Below are 24375 nucleotides of genomic sequence, written 5' to 3' on the forward strand. Positions count from 1 at the left end.
TCTTCATGCTGTGCAAACAGAAAAGGAAATAAATAGTCCTATATAAGATTAGAAGTCAAAAGAACATCTCACAAGCAGGACAAGAGAGGAAAAACTCCAATGGAAAATAAATGGAACAATCTCTTCCTATTGTTCAAGGTGTGCTTATAGAGTTACAGAATGGTTTGGGTTTGAAAGGACCTTCAAGATCATCGAGTTCCAACCCACCAGTCATGGACAGGGACAACTTCCAAACCTAGAGTAGGTTGCTCAAACCCCATTCTGGCCTGACCTTGGACACTTTTAGGGATGGGGCAGCCACAACATGTGTAGACCACCTGTGCCAGTGCATCATCACCCTCACAGTAAAGAATTCCTTTCTATTTTCAGATCTAAACCTGCCCTCTTTCAGTTCAAAACCATTATCCTTCATTCTGTCAATATGTAGCCTTGCAATAAGAATGTGTGTAGCACTTAATACAGGTCTTCACATCAGGCTTGTGTGGACAGCAATCTCTTAATAGTTAAACTCCCATGTCCTATTATTTTGCACAAATGCAAGGTTTTCATCTTTGTCTCAACTCATAGGACCTTTCTGTTCTTCTTGACATCCTTTACTGACATGCTCCTGAGAGCATTCTCTTCCAGACTGAGAATTCCTCTAAATTTTGTTTGCTGATTCATGCTGCCACTTATGTTTAAATGTGAGATATCAAGCTATATCTGTAATATATTGCTCCTGTTTCTTTTCTTTATCACATTCCAAGCCTTACCCATTAGATAATATCCTAAATATATAGAATACTTTCCATCTAAAAGTTCTTTCCTACATTGCTTCTGTAATTACTTCAGTATTAGACTAAATGTTCTTTAGAAGACTCATTTCTTCTTCTGGTGTTCATAATACATCTGCTGCAAAAGGCTATTTGTTCCCAGACCACTAGAGACCACAATGAAAGAGCACACTTATACAATAACATGGGGATATGTATCACTAGCTACAAAATTGAAAGGCAATTATGGTAATGAAAATTGTGAACTTTTAAAATGACCAGCTTCATTATTCTTTGTGGCATCAATCCCCAAACTGGGACAATTAGTCAGTTTACAATAAAACTAAATAAAAGGTGACTGATTCATTGGACATTACCTGTTTCAGAGGTAGGTATCATGCTAGGTCTGAAGCAGCTTGCTGTTTGAAGTAGCACTTGAAATTACCTATTATGCAGGAGCACCCCAAGAGCTTGGATTTCCTACTTTCCTACTTCCTACTTTGACCTTTCTTCAACATTCCACTTTCTATTGTGCCTTCTCCTTTTTCTCTAGCCTTGAATCAGTCTGTCATTCATTCAAAATGGAGCAATAACTGGAGGTAACAATTCCTTTCCAGTTTATTTTACTTTCCTCTTTACCTTTCTACTTACCCATGTCTGCCGTAGGATTTTGTGCCTGAGAGAAACCAGCCTGCTTTGACTGTTGTGATCCTGAGACATCTGAGAATGAATTTCTGAGGATGCACTGACAACAAACATGTCATGAAAGTGAAGTAATTTAACAGAGCAGAATTAGGGTGCTTAAGCTGAACCCTATAAACAAAGACTATGCCTATACCTTGGCAGAAGCCAGGAGGACTAAACAAAAACCAAAACAGAAAAAAACATGATAATTTCAACCTCTCCCTTGAGTATGGTGCAGGCAAATCAAATACTGGTTTGGTTTGGGTTGTTTGGTTTAGATTGCTAACACACCAAAGAGATTCTTGATCAGAAACCACCAATCAGTAAATACTACATTGTGTTAGAGGTACAGGGGAAGGTATTGGTCTTTATTGTGCGCAGTGAAAAAGGTTGAAACATTGCTTTCTTACCTTGAAACACTTTATGATTGACTTCAAAAAATTGATGTTCACAAGACATCTCTAAGTCATGTTTTCCTGCTTATCCACCTGTTGGAAAGAAAAATGAACAAAATGAGATGATATTCAGACCTATGACAAGCTTTTCTAAAAGTTGAATGAATCTACAGTCCTTCTCATTTATTTTTGTATCCCTCCAGAGGGAGAAAGATTAATTGTAAAAATACTAGTTTGCTTTTCCACCCAATCTGGAAAACAATGCAATTATAACAGGTTCAGTAGAGCTTCAGATATGTCATTGATCCATGCATATTTGTAAACCTTTGGAAAGTTTCTTTGTTATTGAGAAGTCATCAGATTAAGACCTAAATTGAAGAAGGATGTTCCTGTGAGTTAGTGTTGGACTGGGAATCAGAGACTCACTCACTGCTGGAACTGTTATAGACTTGTTTTGTGATTTTGGTTGTGATCCAGCAATGCACTTAAATCGTTATTTAATATAAAACCCCGGAGTGGTGCCTTGAAATTTAAGCACACAGTTAAGTCTTTATTAAACAGGAGAGTTAGTCGGTCTGAACTCATTTCTCTAGCTATAAGATGTGTTAGTACTTATATTCTCCTACAGTTTATTTTTACAGAAAACCTTCTGGAGCAAAAAATATATCTTCTGATCTGTGCAACACCACGACCAACTGATGTCAGCTGGAGTCTGTAAAAATCATTCTGCTGCAAAGCAGTGATAGTCAATGAATTATCTTCTCATCCTTTGGAAGCAAGTAACTGTTATGAAAATACTATTTTCATGGAGGCTTAATGGAGAAGGGATAAGGGACATTTACCAGTTTCACATCACTCACATCCTTCTGGTTTAAAGTCCTCCTCTGGCTGCAGTCCCACCTTCTCCTGCTGCTGGCTGGAGAAGATTCAAGCTGCTTCTTCAGCAGACAGCCGTAATTGCTGTGATACAGCAGCAGGGAGTAAGTAAGGCAGTAAGAGAGCAGACTAATGTACCTGCACTAAAGCCTGCAGTTTGGGAATGAAATTGAATGAATTTGCAATATTTTGTCTCATTTCTTAATATTTTACAGTTAATTTTGATAAATCTCTTTTTTAATACTGTGCTGTAAGGGAGCTCCCAAAGCCTCCTTTATTTCACGGTCTTTGCATGCTTCCCACAATGGATTGTGAAGTCTCTGTACTTGCCCAAATACAGTTAGAAATTTTGTTCACAGAGTGAGAAAGAGTGCTCACAAGTAAGAAGGATGATTCATTTCTACAGCAGCACTGAGAATATGTAAGCAATACAAATCATCAATAATTCACTTTAATTTAAAACATAATTGAATCCTCTCAGATCCTTTGAATACATTCTGGCTACTTATATGACATGGCTACACATTACATTGTATGACTATCTTTTTTCCTTAGAAAATATACTTATTTCTCCTTATCTTTATTTCTACAAAACCAGAGAGAAAAATCCATTTTGTGCTTCTGTGTCAGACAGTCTACCTGCAATTTCTGAGACAGGCCTGATGTCTCTAAGGCCCATAACCTCTTGTGCTCATTCATCAAAGAACCCATGATCTAGCTTCTACATTTGGATGACAAGGAGGAGACTGCTAATTGTCTTGGAAATGTAAAATAAACACCTTTTCTACATATGTTAATGCCATTGTTTATTGACTACTTAGGTTGGATATAATTGGGGCCACTTGGGAAACATAAACAGCTCAGGGCCTGTCAATACCTGACCTTTAGAATATTCAGTACAATCAGTGTTACGTGGTGTTTAACAAGCTGGCCTTTTCATGTGGATGCAGCTGTAGTTGCCATGCAAGAAGGAATGAAGATCCTGTTCTTCCTTACAAACTTTTAGAAAATATTTTTAATTTCATCTGTGGTGTTGACGTAACTCAGAACAAAATAAATTCTACCACTGGAAATGTAGTTTGCAGTCACAATCTTTGAAAAAAGTGAGAACCAGTTTCATGTGAAAGTCAGGGAAAAAACCAACTCCAAAGCAGAAAAGTGAAAAGGGGCCACGATGTTAAACAGTTTAACTAAGAGTATCTTCATGCATTATGACATATGGCAAATGTAAATTAAGCCACCTTCAGGGTGTCATAAGCAAAATTTTCAACAGTGCTTCTGATGACTGAGAGGGTCTTGAAGAATCTCTCATCAGCAGACCATAAAGACTAAAACACAAGCTATCACTAACATGCAGATGTTATCAGGATGTGACTTCAGGACAGATACAGATCCTGATGGGGAGAAAAAACTGCAGATGTTTAATTGATTATTGTGGAAACTAATTGCAAACTATTCTATTTAATTATTTAAATTTTTCATAAAAGAGATACTCTATTCTTCAGCCTTTATTGCCAGTGGGTAAGTTAACACTTTTTCACTGAGCTAATTAAAACTGTTAATATTTCTGAGCAGACTGATAGATAAATATTTCCATTTCAAATTATTCTTTGAAAGAAAGAAAGGAACAAACAAACAAAAAAGAAAATCTCAGGCATACTGCCTTCAAAGAATGAAATATATAACATTCTATTTAACAGAAGATAACAAGGAATCAGAAACTGTTCATACAATGGTGACTTATTTTACCATCAAAAAAAAAAAGAAATAAAGAAAAACAAAATGGAAAGACAAAGTGACAAAATTAATTTAGAAAATAAAAGTTAAGGCCAGTAATTTTAAGATAACATTTCTTACAAAGTACAAACAACACTAAGAAAGCAGTTGTACAGACTTTAGTCTTTGTTACTGTTTTTATTTACTGACCATGATTTGTATAGATGGCTATTACAGTTTTCACCAGCCTCAGAAAGTCCTGGAAATGGGGGAGTAAAGAAAACCTTTGGAAGGATTATGAGTACCAGGCAATGAGACTACAAGTTCTCTACAGCAAATACAAATTTCCACATTCTTTTGGTGACTTTTCACTTCCACAGGCTGTACTTTCCATATTTCAAAAAGCTGAAAGTCAAATGCTTTGGTAACATTCCTTGAAGTGAGGACCACTTTTTTCTTTCTTAATCAGCTAAAAAAATTTAGTGTCTTAATAAACTAAAAAACCCCAAACAAACCTAAATTAAATTTAAACTAAGTAAAAAAGTGAAATAAAACAGAACAATAATATAAGATAAAATATCTTTGATGTTACTCCCTCACCAAGTGGCTTTCAATATTCCATCAATTGGTGTTTTCTGCTCAGAGTGTAGAGCTGAAATAGGTCAGTTTACTAGTGCCCTCTTCTGCTTTACACTGGTCTCTGCTGCCCTCTCCTAACCTCTGCTCTCCCTTCAGCAGTGTCTGTTCTTCCACCCACTGATCCAGCAGGACCTTGGCCCCCTTAGGTCCCTCATGTCAAACAAGCAGGCATCTACTACATTACATGGCCTGAAGGTGACTGCACAGGGATAGAAGGGGAGAGAAGAGGCGGGAGTGCGGGGTGGGGGGGGGTGGGGAGGGGGAGAGACAGAGACAGAGAGCGAGGGAGGGAGAGAGTCCTTGGAAAGGTAGGATGGCATCCCTGAGCAAAAATACATCAATCACACCAGTCCAGCTATCTCAATTAACCCTTAGTTAAGCTGAGACCTTCTGGAGAAACAGAAAAGAATTTGAGGGAATATGAGATGCTATCTGCCACAAGGATTACCAATCTACATGTGGATCAAAGACAATTCCACATTTTACCCTAGTGATTAGCTGTAATTAAATAAAGTAAGTCTGTTTAAACTTCATTAGCAGCAAGATATTTGCTACAGCAGAGTGGGCACAAATCATCCATTCTTAATTAAAAGATAATCCACAGGATGACCATAATCTTGTTCTAAAAGTACACTCTTTCCCCTTGAAAGATTTCTTCATCAAATAAGGATAAATAACAGTTTCTCTCTGTTTAAGCTACAAAGGAATGGATGCTCCTTCCCATTTGCTTGAATGAGTGCTGAATGTGCCTGATAACATCACTTTGGCATGCTATTATCTAAAATGGTAGAATACCTCACTTCAGCAAAGTCTGACATAAATCTTTGAAAACAAAGAAATTGCATATGTATGAGCTGAAATAGATATGACAGTGTTGGCACATTAATATTCCTGTCACTGGGGGTTTCAAACTTTTAAGGGAGATTATATCAATGAATTCAGGCTGTAGCTAGTGGAAGAGGACAATGTACTGCAGGACAATTATTAATTACATACACCAAAACATATTAAAAAAACATACAATACAGTCTAAAATGTATCATGGTACACCAGAGCTAAAGATTCCTCTGAGTCCTACTGCAGCTCCATTGTGGGAGGATCAGTCCTAGTCAGCAGCAAAAAGACATTTCCCTTTCTACTTCTACAGTTGTGGTGGTGGTGGTGCATGGATAACATATGTTTTCAATTGTCACATAACAACCCTCATTAACAGTAACTGCAGTGCCCAGCTGAACTCTGCCCAGTCTGAAATGGATCATTATATATGGTACGAGTATGATGTGAGGGTATTCAGTAGGGATCTTTTATTGTTTCGTGCTAGAGTGTGTAGAAGATGTTAAGAAAAAAGTATTATGTCAGTGTCTTCTAAGTAACACCAAAGCTGAAAATTTCCTATTTTATTCTGAGGAGGAGGGAAAAAATATCCAAAATTTTTATTTATGGTCCTTTGGCTTAGTATATACACTGCTTACTCAGCTCTGCCCCTTGTGATGGGAATACCTGGACAAACTACAGGAATTAGAGATCACAGACATGAAGATTACATTGTAAGATCTGTGGGGCAGAGCCTGTTAACTCAATGAGGTACCTTGATGTCTTTTGATCTTTAAAAGTAAGTGAGGAACATGAAAGCCACTTAATCAGCAGAAGAAAATTCATGCTAAAATCAAACCCAGGATCAAAACTCATGATTGAATCTGCATATAATTCTACAAGTAGCTTTTTAAAATTTTTTAATGAAAGACTTACTGGCAGTGACTATACAGCATGTACTTGTCCAGTGACATGCTGACCTTCAGAGATAGGACAGAAGGGCTGCTTAAAAGCTTTTACACCCTTTACTTTTTAACTCACTAGCTGTTTCTGTTTTTCTTTGTCTCCCCCAACTCTGCACTGTTTTGAGCCTATGTGAGGCTGTTTTGAGCTGCGACACCTGACATTCAATAACCTCTCAGCAGTTGTGGACAAAGGCCCAAGAAAATTCCTCTCACAAACAGGCATGAAACTCCATATAGCTCCATATAAAAGCATCTCAAACACACTTGATAACAAGTCAGCTCTTTTAGGCTACTACAAGAGGGCACTAGTCATCTCCAAATATTTTTAAACTTTACTAATAAAATTCTGGAGAGGTGCTAAGGTGAGTGCTTTCAAACAAAAAGAAATATGTCTGTGCTTTGGTTTTAATTTAACTCTTTTATTACACTATTGCTATCTGTCATTTCCTGCATGTGTCAGTACTGCTTCTGAATAAAAAAAAATATCATGGATACACCATGCAAAAAAGAAAGAATTTTGTACCCTGCCATGATAAGCAACATCACTTTGAAGAGAAAAAAATTACATGTTGATAGATTATCAGGCAACTGCAAGGTATTATACTTGCCATGGTCTTACGCCAGTACAGTGGAAGTTGACAACAGCATCAGTATTCTCAAATCCCACCCATTCCTTCAGCTAGTTCCAAATTCCTTTGTGCCTCTAGAATCTGATTTTGAAATTAGGTTAATTTAATGTTTGAAATTGTGGAGTGACTTCTGTGTGTACCAATGGACCAGATTTTACCTCTTTCTTTTATCTGAAGCAGCATTTTATGTCCCCAGTCAACAAGGCACTTAAGCAAGAAATAATTTTAAGTGTATGTATAAACCTATCAAAATCAGCAGGACTACCATTTGGGCTTAGCATCATGTATGCCTTGCATGTATGCCTTGCCAAACCAGGGCTTAGATATTAATGCATCCAAGGAGAGGGGACACATTGTGACTTTGAGCATTAAACTGTCTTGGGAGTAAGGTATTTTTCCTAATTACTTTAGTGTTCCTCTCTGGAGGAATTACAGTAACAGCGAATTCTGGTGAAACTTTGAGTCATTCATAAAACCCAAAGGATTTAAAAATAGAACAGCTGAAACTCTCTACTGTTTACCACTATAAAAAGACAGACCAGAAAAAAAGCTTTCCAAGCCACAGTTTTCTATCTGACCAAAAATCAAGTAGTTGTTTATCAAAGAATTAATTCTCTGCTAACTAGGCAAAACATCCTTGGAATGGACTATTGATATTCAGTGAGCAAAAAGAACTAAGGACTTTTTAGAAATGTAGTCTTTTATGTCAGTTCATTGCAAAAAATAATGAACAATAGTTACCTCTTCATCTTCCTAGTGCATTTTTAGGGTACTTTACTTGATTCTGAAGTATCTGAAATACTTTAACGCCTACTGTAAAATGTTCCTGTAAGAAAAAACCCTTTTGACAGTTACTTCCACAATTTCATTGAATGGATTTTATAGTATTATTAAGAACCAAGAAAAATGCAGATTCTCTTTAAAGACATAGCAATAAGTTAGCAAATATTTGCATAATGCGAAAGGTATCTGGTCAATATCTAATGAGATGAAGAGAAAACTTCTGCTTTTAGTACAATATGAAGATTCCATAACTCTTCTGATAAAAGCAAAATAAAAACTTTGGCTTCTAAAATGAACTACAGATAAGGCTGCATCTATTTTTCTCATAGACATTACTTCTGAAGGTTTGCACCCTTAAATAGAGGCATAAGTAGCACAGACCTTAGGTTTGGATTTCACAGACCAATGCTTTGGATTTCATTCTAACAAGTAAATAATACTTTTTCCACTTTTGATTTGTGACACAGGGTTTATTATGTTTTCTTTTTAAGAACTGGAGATCATGAGAGGTCAATAATTACAGAAACTCCAATGGCTGGAATTCCCTTCCCTTGGTGTTTATGTATTTCTATGTCTGGAAAACATAGCATTGTTTTTATTTCTCAGTACATTTTAAGATACTTAAAATAAAGTTCTTAAAATTAATTTGACATTGTTGGAGTAGTAGCTGCTGTTTTAATTTTCATAAACCTATGTGATGATGTTGCTTATTGTAATTGGTCATTAAGGCCTAGATCTTACTGGTTAAATAAATCTGCCAGGCCTCTGCAAAATATCATTGAAATCAGTTGCAAATGTGAGGAGCTTTATCTGTGCAAATCATACTGTGAAATCAAGCAAGACATGAACAATTTTCTCAATCTGATATTATTAAACAAATAGAAAGCATATAAATACAAATAATTTTTAATAAATTTTTCAGATTATGTCTTTATCTTGTAAATAGATAATTAATACTAAATTATTGGGAAAGCATCTATGTAGACAAGAGACACACACAGAAACTGCCAGTGTAGGGACGCTGACGTAAAGGCTGGACTCAAGGATCCTTGTGGGTGTCCCTTCCAATTCAGAATATTCTATGATTCTGTCATTCTGTAAGCAATTAGAGGTAATAATGATAACACTTACACAATACACCTTCTTGAGAATATGTCTTTTTATTATGTTGATGGATTCCTATGAAATGTGGATTTTTATAAATATTAGAGAAAGAGACATTGAATGTGTTCACCTGAATAGAATCTGCCTACACTTCAATGCAGTTTCTTTAAGAAAAATCTCTGTCTGGCTTAAAATAGCCTTGAAAGATAGCTTGCCTGGATGAACCTTTTCCAAAAATCTTAAATTCTGATTTGAAATATGATTTTTCACTTTTTAAAGTTGTTATGCAATGTCTTCTTGCTTTTAGTACCCAGTTCAGAATGTCTCAGCTACTATCAAGGCTACCATGATTTCTTATTGTAAAAACACTGCATATGTAAAAAAGTAATATGTCATGTAGAGTCATTAGTAACAATCCAGGCAAAAGGAGTTTTTCATTTAAGCATATGGGTGGTGTTTATCAGCTTACTAAATGCAGTCAAATTGTCTTCAGCCCAACTAGGATAGTAGCAAGTCTGCTAATTTAAGCTGATTCCAGTTCTCATACAGAATCAACAGTAAGAGAGATCTTATATGTATGTATGCTTCATCATGCTTGCAAGTCTATTTATTTACAATTCAAATATCTTTAATAACAGTTTTTCTGTTCCTATAGTCTGGAAAGTGAAAACTGAGGCCTTCCCAAGAGACAGCAATTTACACAACTTTACGTAAACTGCTGGAGCACTTTGTTATGGTTATAAGGTCTGAGAACTTGTGCAGGACATATTCACAGGTGATGGCAACACCTTTTATCACACAAAACGTTGCCATTTTATAAAAAATATGCAGGAAATTACCTGATCTAGGGAAATATGCTTCCATGCCTCTAACTTTGGGCGTTATAAAGATAAAACTAGGAAATACAATTTGCAACTCCAGTAAAAACCAAGAAAACATGGATTTGACAGTTACTATATATTACAAATCTCTCTGTGCATTTAAGGATATTAAATATTTAGAATCATTATTTACACCCTTCAAGCACTCAGGCATTCTCTCCCTAAATCATCAGATTTTGGAAGTATTACAGAAAGCATGGGTATAGAAAGCAACAGAAAGGGTTTTGGAGAAGGATGGTTCAGCAGTCCTGTAGGATGCAGGAGGGCACTTTTTAAGAAGGTGTGGTTATGGCAGAAAGTAATTGACTGGAAAAGTGGGGGATGAAATACTCAGAGGTGACACTACATAGGTAAAAAGGGGCAGAGGCATGCCAGTTTTGAACAGAGGATTGGATATGGATGTCACGGAAAAGCGTTTGGAAGTGAAGGAAACTGAGAAGCACAGACTGAACTGGGAATGGGAATCTGTGTTCTGCCATGTATGTCTGTCTTTCAAACATCTCAATTACTTATGAGGAAAAGATGAATTTTCCATTTCCATAGCTAACATTTTCCCCTCCTTTCTCATCAAATGGCAAATCCCACTGTTCAGAGTAGGGTATACAATGAAACAGTCTTTAGGAAAATACAGTACAAGTGCATTATCTAGCACATATTCCTAATAGTGTATTGAATTTTCTCTCTTCTCTGGATCTCAAAGTTGTAAAATATATTGATAAGTTCCAGTCAACAATATAGGCTGCAAAAGTCTTCTTTTCTCCCCTCCTTCCCCCTCCCCCAAATACTGAGCTTTTAGTCTAATTACTTATTTGCAGTCTCAGCAAGCCAGAGAGGAGAATTTTATCCACTTCGGCTTGTTTCTGAATACTAACTAGCCAGGCCAGTCAAGGCTCTCTAAAGAGTGAAAGTGCATGAGAGACACACTGCATTTGACACAGTCAGGAGGCAAAAGAAAGAGCAAAACAAAAGTCTATTCAGGGCTGAATCCTCTGATATATTTACCCATCCCCCACCTCCTTAAAAATAAAGAGAAAGGGGAAAACTCATGAATCCATGGCTGAATGCCTGAGGTTGTCAGAATAAAGGACAATGAGTGACAGCTGACTGTCAGAACAATTCTCAGAGTCTGAGTTATCACTTTTTGGCATTGTTCAAATAGGAAAAAAGCATGTGTGCTTAACAAGAAAGTATTGCAGAAGTGCTTTGTGAGAGGCTGTGCTCACACCAGCTGCAAACAACCGAGGAAGCTGTCATTCCACATGGATTTTTTTTTCCATGCTCTGTGAAATCTTCCCTACTGAACTCATTAAAAACTTTTCTAAGCATGTGGGCACTAAATGATGCCTTAGGACAACAGGAGTCATAAAACTTTTCTTTTAAGGAAATCCCAACAGGCACACCTAAAACTGATCTACTTACATGTTCACAGCAGTTATGTACCTGTTGATTATTTAAATAAAAACCCACAGCAGTGAAGGCCAATCTTTAAATATTTCCTGCATGTTCTACTTGTTTAGGATCTCCTTTCAAGCTATTTTTTTTCTCTGCAGATTTGACTACACTTTCATCTTCACTGACTGCCTTAATCCTCCAGTCTTTGCTGTTCCAGTGCATGATCAGCTTGTTTTTAAGTCACATCTACCCACATTTGTTAGTGCTGAAACATTACTTTAGGCATTTATATCTCCATAAATCCATACAAATGATGCACAGGTTTTCCTTAGAAAGGTCGAAAAAGCTAAAGCAGAGAAGATTTTCAGATTATTTAAATAATGCATTTTAAATTGGCAGATATTTAGCTGCATGGTTTATGTATGTACTAAAAAGAACTACCTTAGCAGAGCAACAGCTCATGACAGAGACCCTGGAATGACAGGGTTTTCAGTAATTAAAATAGATCTGGCCAGTGTTCAAAACATTAAGTCACTTAAGCTTGTTCACCATCTGTACTAGAGAGACATTGATTTTATTCTCAGCTCCAGGGTCTGTCAAGGTCCATAACAACTGGAAATAGGACCAAGTGTCCAGGTCTTGACACCTAGGCACAAGGGCTGCTCTATGGTGTGGTCCTCCCTGAGAGGGAGGATGTGGCCAAGAAGCAGCCTGTGAGAGGGACAGACATGTTGGTCTGTATCACTTACTGCTAGCAGAACACCATTGTGGGAAAGCTCAAACTCCTGGTACCACTCCAGCAGCTGTTACTGTTATCAATCTTTAGAGAGAAACAAAGAAAGGAGAGTTGGAATGTAAGTGAAAAACAATAAGGAAAATAGGAAGTAGTTAATTCAGAGATTTTGACTTTGTGTTTGTGGTTTTCTTTTTTTAATTTTTTTTTTCACAACTAAGAGGAATAGATTTCTGTAACTGGCATATATGATACTCAGAGGTTCCAGAATTTGCATAAAACTAGTAAAATAAGCACCTACAAGAGAGGAAATTTGCAGATAGATTTTAGAAAGACTTGTTTATCTGTTTCTGTGATCTAAGATCTGGGATAAAGGCTGGGTTTTCAGGAAAGGGAACAGAATTAATGCAAAACTCTTACCACTCTTCTTAGATCATGAACTTAGACCTGAACTTGAACTGAACTTTGCAACTTTGCTTCAGTGTCTACGCTGATATCACCATTTGCTGATCTCTGTATGTATAAATATTAAGAATAGAAATGCTCCTTTACTAGAAAGAATCCCATATTTTAAAATAAACCCACATACAAATACAAAAATTAAGCTTATTTTTAAAGGTAATGCCTCATCTTGCTTGATTTGCAAGGATTTGCAAACATTTTTTGATGCCTTTATTGTGTGGAAGACATGGAGAAATGACTTTCCCATGGGCAGCCTCATTATATTACCCAAATTTCTCACAAACATTCTGTCTGTTCATGTGGATCATTAGTCATAACTATAAGAGCTACTCTCCAGACATCCCATAAGATGTTTATGGAAAATAGAGAAAAAAATGGACCAAGATTTCGAATGCAAAACCAAGCAACTTAGTTTTGGGCTTTCGGAACTTTCAAATCTAATTAAAACACAGGCTATTTTTTTTCCTGGTCCTTTAATAATTACATGACACTTTACAAGAACTGTTGCTGTAGTCTTCCATTTTCAGGAGCTTTCTCCCTTTAAAATTTATTTTGGAATAATGGAATGCCTACTAAAAGTAGAAACCATTGTGTGTTGCAGGAGAAAGAGGTATATCAGAAATAAATACACAAAGAAATAGAAATGTGAACTGGATGAATAATCACATGGAAAAAATAAAATTAATAATCTGTCTACAAGCTCCGTGCAGGCAAAAGAAGATCATCTCCCCTGTTTAACTCTTTACATTCACAGGATGCCAAATAATTTTTTATTTTGCTGCATTACTTTCCTTTCCAACTACAGCATGAAGCTTGGCTAGCTAAATTAGATGTCTAGAAATCCCCTGGCTCACTCTCTGGTCATAAGATAGTCTTTCCCAATTACTAAGGTAATTAATTTTATTTTAAATGGCCTTTTTATGGAGACTGTCTGTTCCCTTTGACTGAAAGAATTTAACCACCTGTAGAGAGATAGAAGTTATAGTCTGAATTTATTGCTTGTTTTCAGGACTAAAATTAGATAATTTCTGTTCCCATGTTTTAAAATTACTCATTCTCCTGAAATTTTCAGGTCAAGGTGACCCAAGAGTGATGTTGCTTCTGGTGTTTCCTATAGAGCCTGGAGTCCTCATCTTAACAGAAACTTTGCTCACTTTCTGAAGAGATGAAGCAATGTTCCTATAAAGCCTTGGAGGTACAGGGGTTTGGTAAATTTCTCTTCTATGAGCACTACTTTGTGTTGAAAGACAAAATACACAGACCTCATAATTATATGTAACATATGGTACTTTACAGAGCTGTTTTCAATGTGCATCACCTCACAGAATGCTCACATCCACTCACAGTTTTTGTCCATAGCCTCAAGAAACTTTCTTGTTCTCTGCTTGCTTTCAGATGAAGGTACTCAGGACCACATAACACCATTCATGATGTTACACACAATTTTCAATTCTATTAACCAGAGTGTAGTGGATGTGTGTGTTCATATGTTCTTGAAGTGTTACCCATTTTTCATGGCTACCCTGATGATAAACATGCAATCATAAGAGATTTCTGCCAAAGTATCTTAACCAATAGGATTTGTTCAGTTATGTGGTTTGGTGCGATTTTGTTTAGTTTTTTTCCCTCTCCCTAGCAGTGATGGGAAATGTATGGGAAACAATAGAGTGAAATCTCACTTTGTGGAGCCAACAGTACACCTCTGGCTTGCTTTGTCCTGAGTAACTTTTGTCTTCTCTTTCTGGCTCACTGGAAGGTCATTATCAGCTCCAAGAATTGACTTCTTCAGCACTGGAATGAGAATATATCCTACCACTCTGCAAGCTGATAAGAAGGTGTATGGAAGAAATTCGGAACACAGCACTTTAAGATTTAGAAAACTGGTAGATCTCCTGAGGTACTGTCTGGGAGGAATGTCTGAAAAATTCAGTTATTTTTACCTAAGCTTAGGGACTAAATTCAGGACTAGTTGTAACATGAGTCAAAGTTGTTCTCTATGGGGTAAATTTTACTGGGGAATGTCAAGATCACCTTTCCCCGGGACTTGTGTTTGTACTCAAGTGAATAATAGTGAAAGTGGATTATGAGGTTAAATGAGAGGTCCACATTGACACAAGTCCAAGACAGCTGATCACAAAATGAGGATAAGTGGAGTAAGAGCACTACAAGAAGTGAAGATTTTTGCTATTTAGTGCTGAAATTTCTTTCCTCTTCTGGCATAAAGTTGCTCTTTAGGAAAAACTTTCTTGATGAGCCAAGTTTTTTTTTTTTTTTTTTTTTTTTTTTTTTTTTTGTGGTGAACAGAATACATGATTTTGAAATCAACTTACAATTTAATTATTAAATTTTGCATATCAGTTTGTCATCCACTGGACCAGACTAAGAACATCAAGCTCATTTTCTATGCTTACTAAACAGGTATTAGGTGGTAGCAGCAGATAACTTCAGGCTAGATTAAAAATATCAGGCTAGATGTGAAAGACCTGTATTTTATCAATACTTTGGGTGATCCATGCCTGCAGTTTTGCTTCCCATCAGGTCCATTTTAAGAAATAGATTTTTCAGTGTCCCAGTTGTCTGGGAAGGACCATTGTAAAAACCAACCATTTTGTTTTCATGAGAAAAAGTCCAGTTATATTTTGTCAGGTCTCTGTCATGCAAGTACTGTCCTTCTCACCACTACTCAAAATGGCAGCCTTGAATTCTCTTTAGATAACATGTAGTATTTCTCAGGAAGTGGCCAAAGAATTAATTACATATTTATAATTCTGAAAGAATTTTTAACCAATATTTTACATTCTGTGTCAACGGTCAAGTAAAGTTGTTTAGCTTTTTTTTGAACTCGCAGAGAAAGGTCCATGAGTCTTCATGCTTCTATGTAAACCATCATAACAATATACTACTTTATAGTCTGTTCCATCCTGGAAGAATTATGACACTTCAACATGTACTCCATCTACAATTATGCATAAATTTTATAATTTTATGCATGCTTGTTTTTGTGGTATTTTATATATGCATTGTTCCAAACCAAGACACACACACATATACATACATACAAACACACACACACACACACACACACACACACATATATATATATATATATATATATATATATATATATATATATATATATATATATATATATATAAGAAACAAACTTTTTCTTTGGGAAAGAAAATGATATTACTCTGAATCAATATAAGCTATGGAAGATAAAAACTAAATTCAAAACAGTGGAAATGAAAAAGTTAAATAGATATTTACCTCTATATTCCTTTTCTTTCAATTTAAAATCAATTCACTCACAGAAAAACCTATGCCAGCTGGGGTGCTTAGTAAGTCTGAACTTACTAAGTGAACTGCTGCTCTGGTTCCCTGCTGGTTTACGATCCTAGCTTTTCAATGCAGAGCTGCTATTCAGACTTCAGTACTTGTGTTGTCTTTGGGTGTTTAGTACTTACAGCACAGCACTTTCATTATTAGCCCAGTTTTAAGCATTCTGTCCATTTATCTGTGCCCTCTGTAAATGTCTGAAGGAGACCAGCTGAGTGCTCAAATTGAGTCACCTAGATAACATTTCTTAATTTTCTTCTGCTTCTCATCATCTTCAAACTTTGTAAATAACATTGTTTTAACTCAGCCTTGAAAGGGTATGTGTTTAGCAAAGCCTGCATTACCAAAATACTTCAAAGATTTATTTTATCCCCTATTTAAAGTAGAATACATAATGTCCCTTAAAATATTGTCTCTATTTATTTTGCTGTGAAAATGTAAAAATATTCATTATAAATCAACAAAAACTTTTTTATACCTGAAAAAATGTATGGCCCATTTCAAAAGTGTTCCCTAGATTGTTTGAATTAAAAATCATTTATTATATACTGGGAGTCTGAATCATATAAATTCCCAAACACTCCTGTTTCTGGAACCTCCCACTCAAGGAATCAGTTTTCTTCACTCTTAGTATTTTCCCAAAGAAAGATCATATGAAGAATGCCTGTTTTCATCCTTCAGAAGGATATGAATAAGAAGAAATTCTTCTGAGTACCTTAAGTAACTCTGCTATTGAAAAATGGATATCCTCCAAAATATGCATATTTTACAAGCTAAAGTATGTGTTTGTTTGAAAGATTTTACTTTATTGTTTCTCAGTCTTTGAATAACTCACTATCTGTATGACCACACACAACAATACAGACTAAGCATTGAAAGGATGGGTATGCTTTGGATAATCTAATGCTTGACTATGAATGATACATAGAAATAGTAGGAAATACTTGTTTAGAAACAGCAAAAGCACTAAAAGATATAAAAGACCAGTATAAAATCTAAGAAGGTTTACACTTGATGAAGTCTCTGTTGGGAAACCAGGGCCTTGTTTCATATACACTATGGGGAAAAAAGTGACTTGTAATCCTGTAGAATAAATGAATGTATATTTTTTTCTCTCTTATTAATGACTAGTTTTGAAGCAACACAAGATCATATTCCTTCTAAGGTTTTTATTCTTTGAATTTCTGGCTGTACTCAGAACATAGCAACACAGCAAAAAACCACTAAGAACAATAATCTGCAACATAAAACAGACATTTTGGAACTTGAAAAAAGTTACAATTAGTTTCTGGAAATGTTAGGGGAAATCGCTTTATCACTAAGTATTCACACAGTCCTTCACATGAGCTAATACAAATAGGCAGCAAAGGAGCTCAGTCTGCCCAGGCTGTCCGGCTCCCATTTGTACTGGGCTCTGTTTTATTCTTCTTCCTGGGTGGGAAACGGCACCCCAAATGCCCAATGCCTCTATCCTGTAATTAAACAAAAACATTATCTAATACTGAGCCTTCCTCCATATGTCAGGCTCAAACATTATTTTTAATTGTACTGAGGTGCAGGAATTGTTATACACCCAGTGTTACACCTTGCTCAGCACAATTGCCTTCTTTACAAAATGCTCTGGATATGATTGAGTGGGGCATATTGTCAGAAGTACATAATTTATTGCAACATATTGTCAAAATGGAGATGAATGATGCAGGTATGGAAGGTCAAAATATGGCAAACTGACCTCAAGTATTCATAGGTATGTGAAGAGTGCAAGTAATATGTAATTTTCCAATTTAGCCTGAACTTCTATATTTCCATTATGGCATGGAGCCCTTTTCTCATTCACAAAAGGAGTGCAGGTAGCAGTACCTCTTTCATCCTTTCCTCTAGCAATTGGACTGTGAGAGTTCATTTTCTCTATAGCCAGGATTCCCACCAATCTCCTTGAGGCTCAATATGGTACTAGTGGCTAAATGACACATTCTGAGTTTAGACAGCAAACATTGACTTCATTGCCCACTTAGCTCTAGCCATGGAATTGTGAAGACAAAATACAGGAAAATTTATAGGCATAAAAATAGAAAGGAAAAAAAAAATGGAGCAGACCTTGTTGCAGCTGCTTTTTATTTTCTCCTTTTTTCTTTTCTTTCTTCTTTTTTGTTTTTTCCTTTCTTTCTCCTCTTTTCTTCTTTTCTTTTTCTTTTCTTTTCTTTTCTTTTCTTTTCTTTTCTTTTCTTTTCTTTTCTTTTCTTTTCTTTTCTTTTCTTTTCTTTTCTTTTCTTTTCTTTTCTTTTCTTTTCTTTTCTTTTCTTTTCTTTTCTTTTCTTTTCTTTTCTTTTCTTTTCTTTTCTTTTCTTTTCTTTTCTTTTCTTTTCTTTTCTTTTCTTTTCTTTTCTTTTCTTTTCTTTTCTCTTTTCTTTTCCCTTTCCCTTTCCCTTTCCCTTTCCCTTTCCCTTTCCCTTTCCCTTTCCCTTTCCCTTTCCCTTTCCCTTTCCCTTTCCCTTTCCCTTTCCCTTTCCCTTTCCCTTTCCCTTTCCCTTTCCCTTTCCCTTTCCCTTTCCCTTTCCCTTTCCCTTTCCCTTTCCCTTTCCCTTTCCCTTTCCCTTTCCCTTTCCCTTTCTTTTCCTTTCCTTTTCTTTGCTTTTCTTTGCTTTTTCTTTTTCCTATGTGCCTACCAGATAAACATAGCTGTAGTCATCCCTGCTACTCTCTGTCTCTGCAACTGAAAGAAAAAAAGGCTCTTTGACCACAGTGGATACTGCATCAGCTCTCCACCACAAGGTGGATGGCGAGGGGCAGTGAGCATCTCATCGTTTGAGACTAATCAGTTCACTACTCTAGTCTTCCCCATATATATTGAATTAGGCATCAAGGAAACATCAAAAAAGAGGGTCAGCAGAGAGATATGTAATGTGCATCACACATTACATTGAGAAATGACAATTTTCAGAATTCTATGTGATGTGTACACTCATCATGTAGGCATGATGATCCGCTTCAGGAGGTTATAGATACAGGATAAAATATATGCATCTGTAACCCAGGAACCAATAGTTGATCCAAAAGGGGGACGGTGGATGAATTAGCAGTACCATTTTGCAGGCCATCTGTGATTTTTTGATGGAAGTCAATATCATAAAACACTTTGAGCATTATTTTTGATGCATTTTTAGTCTCTGTTGCATTAGACAATTAGTAATGCAATAAGAGAGCTCTTCCTTGGTATTGCATACTAGATAGATGTGTAAATATGTAAGATATTTTTGCTAATGTAAAAATAAATTTAAAATAATTCAAAAATTTGAAGTTACAAAGCAGAATCTCTGAGGTGAAAGGAAGATTTCAGACATTTTCAACAAAAAAGAAAAGGTTGAAATGATGGGCAGCTTCCAGATTCAGGGTCCAGGTTACACCCCACATGAATGTAGATTGAGACCTTTAATTTCCTGCATAAAGTCTTGACATGTCAGGCTATAGTAGATGGGGAGATGAAGGAGAATTGGAATATCTCATACCTACCTAGGTTTTAGTTTGGTAGATAAGGCTTTTTCTGAATTTAGTAGGTCTGACTAAAACCTTTTGGAAATGCCAGTACAAATAATGTTCACATTTTCATACAATTTTTGCTTTTCTCGTAAACAAGTGGTTTACAAATTTTAGTCAAATTAAATTGTGAATAAAAGATGTTTCAAAAGTCAGTCTAACTGCAGAAAGTGAACCCTTGCATGAGAATATTTTTGATTTTCTCCAGGCAAGACCAATACCTTCCTTACTCCCAGATGGCTAGTTCCAAAATTCTAAGTTCCTCTAAATTTTTAAAAGTTTAGCAAATTGCTACCAGATATAGAAATACAGTTAATATAACTGTAATATTTTATTCACAGAACTGTAAAGAGAAATCCCAAACCAGAACAATAAAAATACACAGTCACTATTAATCACTCACCCTCTCAAAATGGTCTCTCCTATCTTCCATACATCAGGATTGATATCCTTTCAGTCAGAAACAAATGCCTATGACAACCAATTGTCTCTGAATCTCTAGCCTCATCCCTTGGTGGTTGGCCTCCACATATCTGGGTCACCCAACTGCTGTTCTATCTTCCTTTTAGCATTCAGTTTTAATCAGGATCTCTCATGCAATCTGTACTGGTCTTCACACTAAACAGACCATACTTGTGCTTTCAGGAGGATACCCTTGAAGACTAACCAAGCCTCCCAGGTGCCAGAATGCTGCCAGGAAGATTCCTGAATAAGACAATGGATCTTCCCCCTTGAAGACTGGGATTGTAATTTTCTTCTTTATCCTACTCATTTATCTGGGTTAAACACTACAATCTCATGGTCATTATGGCCTAGGTTGCCCATGTTCTTCACATTATGGATTAATTATTACTTGTTTCTTTATTATGAATCTAGCAACGAATCTGCTTTAATTGGCTCAATCCTGTCTTATATCAAGTAACTCTCATCATCACACTCCAGCAATCTCTAGTATTTCTCGTACCTGCTATATTCTACTTGCAGAAAATATCAAAGTTATTAAAATTTGAAGTTTTGCACTTGTCACTACAGTAGTGTGAAGAAGGTAATACCTTAATTTTCTCAGTCTGTATCTATCAATTGCTGTTTTCCAATTACTTGAACTGTCCCACCATTTCTCTGTAATACCAATGAAAAAAGCTCTGCAGTTGTACATGGACTTTTAACACTTCTCTTTTCACTGTTGTGAGTGAACTCACGTACATCATGCAGGATCTATCCCCAAGTCTCACTCCTTTTATAATTTAAATGCAAGCACTTCCAGCATCACACTGTCCCCTGGACACTTACTGCTCCATGTCAGGTTTCTCTTCAACTCCTCTGACATATATAGCTTAACTTCACATCATTTTAGAAGAATAGCTGAATCATAGCAAAAACTCAAACTGTGCATGTCTAAACAACTTTGTAAATGGATCTGAAGCAAATCTTCAAACTTTTGTCTTAAAACTTGCTGTGGATTTTAGCTCAGAATAAGTCAGCATGATTTAGCAAAGGATTGCCATAAAATACACTTGACTCCTGTTTAAAACCTAAAATAAATATAAATGGCTAAGGAGTGCAGCTTACATCAGTGTGACATTTAACAAGATAGTAAACCAAGTATGATTTAAGTATCAAACCTGTGATGGTAGTCCATAACAGCTTCCGCTTGTGCAGCCTCCCTTTTAGGGCCAATGGGAGGGGACATTTGGAACCAATCCCATTGTAAAATTTGGCCTTTTTTATGTGTATGCGTACATGTGTGTGGGGAAACGGAAATTAAAATCCTGACTAAAGTTGACACTATAGCTAGTGGAAATACTATATATATATATATATATATATATATATATATATATATATATATATATATAATGCTACTATTCAAAACCAGTATAAAACAGAATCATATACAAAATATAGTTTTGTCTAAGAGAACACAGAGTAAAAAACAGAGAACATCTGCATTGCTTCTGTGAAATAAACCATCATGGAACAACTGTATTTGTATTTTGACCCTGGTCTTTGCTCTTTTAAAAAAGTTAAATAGAAGATTTTTTATATCTCACTCTGCTTGCTGTGTATGGCATGATGGACCAAGCTACTTACAATAATAATTCACACTTAATCTATCATAGAATTATAGAAAAAATACGTCTGTAAAGGGCTTTGAAAAGGTTACAACATACGTCAGAGGTAGTAAAAAAATCACATTTGAAACAACACTCAATTTGGTTCAGAAAGTACTCCAAACAATTCCTGCTTTTCTACTGGTGTAAAAAGATCTGCAGACAATCAAGAGACCCAGTCACAGATCTCCTCAACGGTAGAATTTATCCTCAAAGGTTTAGTATTTATAATCCTATTATTTTCTAATCCTATTATTGTAATGTTTGGATGAACTGAATGTATTTCCTCTTTAATCTCTGTGTGATCACACATATTTCCCTTCAATTATGACTTCTGGCTGACCCTACAAATACTTTGTTCTTCAATACTTAAAAATAAATCACCAGAATAGTTAGGAAAATTGTAATTTCTGCAAATGCACCTTGCTGTTACAAAATGTCTCTTGATAAAGCTAATGCTTATAGTATACTGTAAAGGTGTTTGATCCCCACCTGATCTTCATTCAGATCATGTATTTTTACTTTTCACTTGCTCAGTACGTCGCCACTCTTATACAATATTTTATAAATTTTAAAGTCATATTTGTGCCTGTGCCTGGAATACAGGACTATTTATGGAGATGTTACATACAGCACACAGAAAAAAAATGCTGTGCAACTTAGAGTTGTAAGGATTTAATGCTATTTAAGGCTTTAACTGTGACACCACAAATCACAAGAAGGTATGAATTAATTTATGTCCTAACATAAGCCTAAGATAACATTATAGCCTGGATTTTGAAAGTTGATTATTTTTGCATTTCCTTTGCAATTGCATTTTCACTTACTATGCCTCTAACTTGCTTTCTTGTTTTGTCTTCTTGTCATTTTTCCCATCACCTCTTGTTTTTACTTTCTCCTTATGTTTCAGAATGTCCTACTTGAATAAGAAATACAGAGCTTCCCTATAACAGGGACATTTTTTGTCATCTTTAAATACTATGCATCAGAGAGAAACTAGGATGTTAAGGGCATTAAAAAAAAAAGAATCAGTCCTCATGACTTGAGTACCCTTGAGATTCACAAGAGGGATGTAAATACAATGAAATATTTATGTTACAATTCAAACATAAATGATGACATTCGCTTGTACTTGACAGCAGTGTGTTTAAGCCTACAACCAACATAGTATTATAGAAATATTTTCTCTTGTGATACTTATGCAAACTTAGTTTATGATCTACTGCAAACATTTTAGTCTTCAATTCCTCTGCAAAGAACATACTGATAGAAAATAAACTTCCTTTTTTTGTTGTTCATTTACCCATAAGAACAAAAAGGACAGCAGCATGTGAATTATACTGCTAAGAGAGAGATCTTGCATGCATTTAAACTGGTCAAACTTCTCCTTCTTTTAGTTTAACAACAGCACATATTTGCTAACAGAATTCTACAAAATCAAGCATTTTGTGTCAACCATTTAGAGAATATTCTCTTGTACAAGGCTATTTAAGAAAATGATAAATGCTTCCTGTGAATTAGGCCTTCTCAAAAATCTATCATAATCAGGACAAGAAGAGGTATATAAAAATTAAAACATATGATAATCCATCTGAAATATTGGGGTGGTGGTACCCCTACCCTAGACTAGCTTGCCCAGAGATGTTGTAGAGTGTTTATAATTTGAGATACTCAAAACCTTGCTGGAGAAGATCCTGGGAAATTGGTTGTAGGTATCCACACTTGAGCAGAGTGGATTGGACCAGATGATCCCTCCTCATCTCAACCATTCTGTGATTCTGTCATTTATAAATAAGGCAGTCTAAAAGAGGAAATATAGTTCATTGCAATTTGGTTTGTAGAGACTTGGCTCATAATTTAATGGAGCAGAATTATACTCTTTTTGCTCATAGTCTACCTCTATAAATGACAATAAAAAATGGCTACTCGAACTATAGACATCTTCTGGGTTTTTCCCTCCCTAGTTTACTATGCCTACATCAACGACTTTGTTCCACAAATTCTCAATAATAACACCAAACAGTTACAAATTAATTATGAATCTGTTTAATCTTTGTTTCAAGTCACATTCCAGTTTAATCCAATTTCTATACTGGCAGTTTCTAACCAGTAGTTAAGAATCTCTCTCATAAGAAAGTCCACCTTGATTCAGTCTGGACAGCTAATATTATCTTGGTATACAGAACATGCTACTATCTTAGAGAAGCAGGGGTATGAGCTCCAGAGCTTCTCGGGAGGTATTGAACTCTTGAAGATATTTTACATCACCAGAAAGTTTTGTCAGTGGTACACTACAAAAGAGGAAGCCTAAGTTTCCCTAAACTGCTAGCTGACAAACGGCAGATTTTGAATCCACTTCCTACTCATATGACATTGTAAGACAGATGCTAATTTTTGCTGCTTCCAACAGAAAACAAATTCTGACATATTCTCACACAGGATTAGAAAATAATCTCAGCTGAAAAAAATAATCTCATCTGAAAGAAGTCAGTGAGATAGCAAGAGTGTTCATGGGATGCTGCATCAATTCTCTTGCAGAAGGAAAACATTAAAAGGAAGACTTACGT

The 24375-nt window shown here is 35.8% G+C and overlaps 1 protein-coding gene and 1 long non-coding RNA gene across 4 annotated transcripts in view; one reads left to right on the forward strand and one right to left on the reverse strand.

Annotated features, from left to right (window-relative positions):
* LOC115491060 (uncharacterized) overlaps positions 1-18587 on the reverse strand; it is a 99451-nt gene extending 80864 nt beyond the window's left edge. The window contains exons 1-2 of one of the 2 annotated variants that reach the window (XR_012052943.1): positions 16095-18587; positions 1847-1924 (exon numbers count right to left, since the gene is read on the reverse strand). This is a non-coding gene — a long non-coding RNA (uncharacterized lncRNA). Of the gene's footprint in view, positions 1-1846; positions 1925-12378; positions 12455-16094 lie in introns of those variants that run through there. The other variant, XR_012052944.1, reaches the window with a different exon arrangement.
* The window catches only part of LOC121468114 (uncharacterized), a 299333-nt gene extending 278788 nt beyond the window's left edge, over positions 1-20545 (forward strand). Inside the window, exons 11-13 of one of the 2 annotated variants that reach the window (XR_012052925.1) lie at positions 13897-14032; positions 14581-14721; positions 20343-20545. The gene's annotated coding sequence lies outside the window, so the exon portion shown is untranslated. The remainder of the gene's footprint in view (positions 1-13896; positions 14033-14580; positions 14722-20342) is intronic. The other variant, XR_012052924.1, reaches the window with a different exon arrangement.
* Positions 20546-24375: the final 3830 nt, after the last annotated feature.

Source organism: Taeniopygia guttata, chromosome Z, assembly GCF_048771995.1.
Source record: "Taeniopygia guttata chromosome Z, bTaeGut7.mat, whole genome shotgun sequence".
NCBI lineage: Eukaryota > Metazoa > Chordata > Aves > Passeriformes > Estrildidae > Taeniopygia > Taeniopygia guttata.